Raw genomic sequence first — 6,002 nt, 5'->3', positions numbered from 1 at the left:
TTCATAGGTACACTACGAGAGCATTTTAAATTTTCAAGTACCGTTGCTAATTACATCGAATAATGAAAATCAAATATTTTTTGCCACTGGAAATCCGTTGGATAGGCGACTTGTAACGAGACCGTGCGCCATGAACCGTGAAGGGACTTAGCTATTTGGTAATACGGAAAACGTCAGTTTGATGATAGTCATAGAACTATTGAACTTTTTTCGGAATTTTGATGAGTCTGATTAAGTGAACTTTAGCATTCAACGGAGTTCACCTCTGGTGTTATACAATACGGCAGATTGTACCGGGTTATTATCATTAAAGTGACGGTGTTCCGGGTGCTGCAGTGTGGGACCTACACTGAGGTGATAAAAGTCATGGGATAGCGGTACGCACATATGCAGATGGCGCCAGTATCGCGTGCACGATGTAGGAAAGGTCGACGCATTGGTGGAGCTGTAATGTGTGCTCAGATGATTCATGTGCGGAAGGTTTCCGGCGTGATTATCGCTGCTGACTTTGGACGCGGAATAATAGTTGGAGCTACAAGAATGGGGCATTTCATTTCGTAAATCGTTAGGAGACACAATATTCCGACATCAACAGTGTCAAGAGCGTGCTGAGAATAGCACGTTTTAGGCATTACATGTAACCACGGGCAACGCAGAGGCTGACGACCGAGAGCAGCGACGTTTGTGTTGACACACAAGCAACACCTTGAGATAACCGCAGAAACCAATATGGCACGTAAGACGATAGTATTCGTTAGGACAGTACTGCTAAATTTGGCGTTAATGGGCTACGGCAGCAGAAGACCGTCGCGATACCTTTGTCAACAGCACTTCGCCTGCAGCGCCTCTCCTGTATTTGTGTTCGTGTCGGTTGGACTTAAACAAGTAGAAAATCTTTGCTAGGTGACATGAGTCCCGATTACAGTTGGTAAGAGCTGACGGTAGGGTTCCAGTGAGGTGTAGACCTCAAGAAACCGTGGACCCAGGTTGTTGACAAGGCACTGTGCACGCTGGTGACGACTCTGTAATATTGCGGCTCTGAGCACTATGGGACTCAACATCTGAGGTCATCAGTCCCCTAGAACTTAGAACTACTTAAACCTAACTAACCTAAGGGCAACACACACAGCCATGCCCGATGCAGGATTCGAACCTGCGACCGTAGCGGTAGCGCGGTTCCAGAGTGAAGCGCCTAGAACCGCTCGGTCACACCGGCCGGCTATAATATTGTGGGCTGTGTTGACACGGAAAGAACTAGGTCTTGTGGTCCAACTGAACCGATCATTAACTGGAAAGGGTTAGCCGGCCGCTGTGGCCTAGCAGTTCAAGGCGCTTCAGTCCGGAACCGCGCTTCTGCTACGGTCGCAGGCTCGAATCCTGCCTCGAGCATGGATGTGTGTGATGTCCTTAGGTTAGTTAGATTGTAGTAGTTCTAAGTCTACGGGACTCATGACCTCAGATGTTAAGTCCCATAGTACTTAGAGCCTTTTTTTTTTTTTTTTTTTTTTGAGCACGAAGTAAGTTTTGAATTAAACAGCTTTCTGAGTTGAAACACATACTAACAAAGACGTATAACCTCCCCAAAGTTTCAGAACTCAGTTAATTCCTGTTCTATCGTAGTCTGCAGTTTTGACAAAATTCTGTTGTGACCTCGTGTAACGAAATTTTTGTTTAACACATGAGGGATAGTTGGAACAGATAAATATTTAATTTAAATACCTATCTAATATTTATGCTTATCAAAACTTGTACTCTCATCTGCAACAATCGTTCTCCATGACACAGTTCTCTTGTTCGAGATCCCGTCATGCAAGTAGATTTTATGATCCGTACTTTCAACAAACAGTTTTCGTTTTTCAATTTTTGTATATTTTACACATTATATTCCTCTGTCACACCGGCACTTTTAAACAGATTCCAGCTCTATTCGAAACACATGTCCTCTCCGTGGAGTCCAGCATGGAGTTGCCACAAAAAATTGCCCATAATAAAAGCTCATAATCTGCACATTAAAAACCATTCAATTCTTGATAACATAATTATTTTCTAACGTAAATACTCTTCATACATAATCATTATATTACTTTTGTCTACATAATTTATTTTCTCTCTCACAGCAATCAGGTACATTTAATGTAATTAGCAACAAATGCGTAAATTTCCATTATGATTCGAGTGGTATTAATATGAAAAACTTTCAAGGACATTAATAAAAATCTTTGAGTTTTACTTATTTAGTACTTTAGACGGCCGATCGTCGTCATTACTTCATCCGTACATGGAATCAACAGTTGTGACATTGTACTTTACAAATTCACCATAGAAATATGGTTTTAAATTTAACATACAACCTATAGTGGCAATTTCATTTAAAATCAAAAATTACTTTAATAATTGTAAGACATGATCAATTTTGGTAATGAAAAATGTGAATTATTAGGGTAACCTGAAATGTAAGTTATTTTAGTTTTTCAGTTGAATACATTTGAGGAAATTTACCAGCAAACGAACTAATTAATATTTTTTGATTAAGACGTCATAAAGAAATGCAAGAAAATGTATGGCTAATTAGGAACTAGATATCCGTAAATTTAATGTGGTACAATGTCTAGTTTCGTTACAAATACGGCAGCAAGAATTTTAACAATGTCGTCTTTCTGCCTCCAACAGGTGGACTATACCAGAACCAGACAATCAGCAGACAGCCAGGCTTGCGTCTCACGTCTTTCGGGAAAGACGTAGTGGTAAACCGACCCGCGCGGCAGTAAACTCTCCTGACAGAGAGACTGCGCAGCTGCTCCACAGATGCGGGTTCGGCGTTGCCACCGCAGCCTTCCACGAGAAACGAACGTGCAGTTTCTAATATGAAAGGCAGCGGTGTTGGCAAGGGAAGAAGAAGGAGAGAGCACACTGGGAGTGGGGTGGGGTGGGTGGGGGGGGGGGGGCTACGCTTGTAGCTACATTTCCATAATGTAGTAGTCGACACCAATTTTTATAAAAGCTCTCGGTGCTGACATATCTGAATTATGCGATGCACATGAACACATGTAGATAATTATTGCATCCAGCATGAGCTGTAACAATAAATTCATTTCTTATGAGGTATAGTTAAGTACAAAACGTGTGTTTAACTTACAGTGGTAGATGTTCATCACATCATCTATTTTAAAATAAAGGAAGCAATTAAAACAAAAGGGAGAACTAATGACTCAAATAGCGCATTATAATTCCTATATATTGTTTACTAAATGCGTTAAGTGCAATTAATATGTTCCAGGAATTGTCGAAATTGGATTAAATATGTATCTCATTAAACTTTATTATTCAGTATGTATTTGTTGTTGTTGTTGTTGTTGTGGTCATCAGTCCTGAGACTGGTTTGATGCAGCTCTCCATGCTACTCTATCCTGTGCAAGCTTCTTCATCTCCCAGTACCTACTGCAGCCTACATCCTTCTGAATATGCTTAGTGAATTCATCTCTTGGTCTCCCTCTACGATTTTTACCATCCACGCTGCCCTCCAGTACCAAATTGGTGATCCCTTTATGCCTCAGAACACGTTCTACCAACCTATCCCTTCTTCTAGTCAAGTTGTGACACAAACTCCTCCCCAATTCGATTCAATACCTCCTCATTACTTCTGTGATCTAACCATCTAATCTTCAGCATTCTTCTGTAGCACCACATTTCGAAAGCTTCTATTCCCTTCTTGTTTAAACTATTTATCATTCACGTTTATCTTCCATACATGTCTACACTCCATACAAATACATTCAGAAACGACTTCCTGACACTTAAATCTATACTCGATGTTAACAAATTTCTCTTCTTCAGAAACGCTTTCCTTGCCATTGCCAGTCTACATTTTATATCCTCTCTACTTCGACCATCATCAGTTATTTTGCTCCCCAAATAGCAAAACTCATTTAGTACGTTAAGTGTCTCGTTTCCTAATCTAATTCCCTCAGCATCGCCCGACTTAATTCGACTACATACCATTATCCTCGTTTTGCTTTTCTTGATGTTCATCTTCTACCCTCCTTTCTGTTCAACTGCTCTTCCAAGTCCTTTGCTGTCTCTGACAGAATTACAATGTCATCGGCGAACCTCAAAGTTTTTATTTCTTCTCCATGGATTTTAATACCTACTCCGAAATATTCTTTTGTTTCCTTTACTGCTTGCTCAATATACAGATTGAATAGCATCGGGGAGAGGCTACAACCCTGTCTCACTCCTTTATCAACCACTGCTTCCTTTTCATGTCCCTCGACTATTATAACTACCATCTGGTTTCTGTACAAATTGTAAATAGCCTTTCGCTCCCAGTATTTTACCCCTGCCACCTTCAGTATTTGAAAGAGAGTATTCCAGACAGCATTGTCAAAAGCTTTCTCTAAGTCTACAAATGCTTAAAACGTAGCTTTGCCTTTCCTTAATCTTCTTCTAAGATAAGTCGTAGGGTCAGTATTGCCTCACGTGTTCCAACATTTCTACGGAATCCAAACTGCTCTTCCCCGAGGTCGGCTTCTACCAGTTTTGCCATTCGTCTGTAAGGAATTCGCGTTAGTATTTTGCAGCTGTGATTTATTAAACTGATAGTAATTTCCACATCTGTCAATTCTTGCTTTCTTTGGGATTGGAATTATTATATTCTTCTTGAAGTCCGAGGGAATTTTGCCTGTCTCATACATCTTGCTCAGCAGATGGTAGAGTTTTGTCACGACTGGCTCTTCTAAGGCTAATGGAATGTTGTCTACTCCCGGGGCCTTGTTTCGACTTAGGTCTTTCAGTGCTCTGTCAAACTCTTCACGCAGTATCATATCTCCCATTTCATCTTCATCTACCTCCTCTTCCATATCCATAATATTGTCCTCAAGAACATCGCCCCTGTATAGACCCTCTATATACTCCTTTCACCTTTCTGCTTTCTCTTCTTTGCTTAGATCTGGGTTTCCATCTGAGCTCTTGATATTTATGGAAGTGTTTCTCTTTTCTCCAAATGTCTCTTTAATTTTCCTGTAGGCAGTATCTACCTTACCCCTCGTGAGATACGCCTCTACATCCCTTCATTTGTCCCCTAGCCATCCCTGCTTAGTCATTTTGCACTTCCTGTTAATCTTATTTTTGAGACGTTTGTATTCCTTTTTGCCTGCTTCACTTACTGCATTTTTGTATTTTCTCCTGTCATCAATTAAATTCAGTATCTCTTCTGCTACGCAAGGATTTCTATTAGCCCTCGTCTTTTTACCTACTTGATCCTCTGCTGCCTTCACTATTTCATCCCTCAAAGCTACCCATTCTTCATCTACTATATTTCTTTCCCCCAGTCCTGTCAATTGTTCCCTTATGCTCTCCCTGAAACTCTGTACAACCTCTGGTTCTCAGTTTGTCCAGGTCCCATCTCCTTAAATTCCCACCTTTTTGCAGTTTCTTCAGTTTTAATCTACAGTTCATAACCAATAGATTGTGGTCAGAATCCACATCTGCTCCTGGAAATGTCTTACAATTTATAACCTGGTTCCTGAATCTCTGTCTTACCGTTATATAATCTATCTGGTACCTTCTAGTATTTTCAGGGTTCTTCCATGTATACAACCTTCTTTCGTGGTTTTTGAACCAAGTGTTGGCTATGATTAAGTTAGGCCCTGTGCAAAACTCTACCAGACGGCTTCCTCTTTCATTTCTTCCCCCCAATCCATATTCACCTACTACGTTTCCTTCTCTTCCTTTTGCTACTGTCGAATTCCAGTCATCCATGACTATTAAATATTCGTCTCCCTTCACTAACTGAATAATTTCTTTTATCTCATCATACATTTCGTCAATTTCTTCATCATCTGCAGAACTAGTTGGCATATAAACTTGTACTACTGTAGTAGGCATGGGCTTCGTGTCTATCTTGGCCACAATAATGCGTTCACTATGCTGTTTGTAGTACCTTACCCGCACTCCTATTTTTTTATTCATTATTAAACCTACTCCTGCATTACCCCTATTTGATT

The sequence above is a fragment of the Schistocerca cancellata genome, chromosome 9 (genome assembly GCF_023864275.1).
Source record: "Schistocerca cancellata isolate TAMUIC-IGC-003103 chromosome 9, iqSchCanc2.1, whole genome shotgun sequence".
NCBI classification, from domain to species: domain Eukaryota; kingdom Metazoa; phylum Arthropoda; class Insecta; order Orthoptera; family Acrididae; genus Schistocerca; species Schistocerca cancellata.
The sequence above is the reverse complement of the archived record's forward strand: the minus strand, read 5'-3'. Positions refer to the sequence as shown.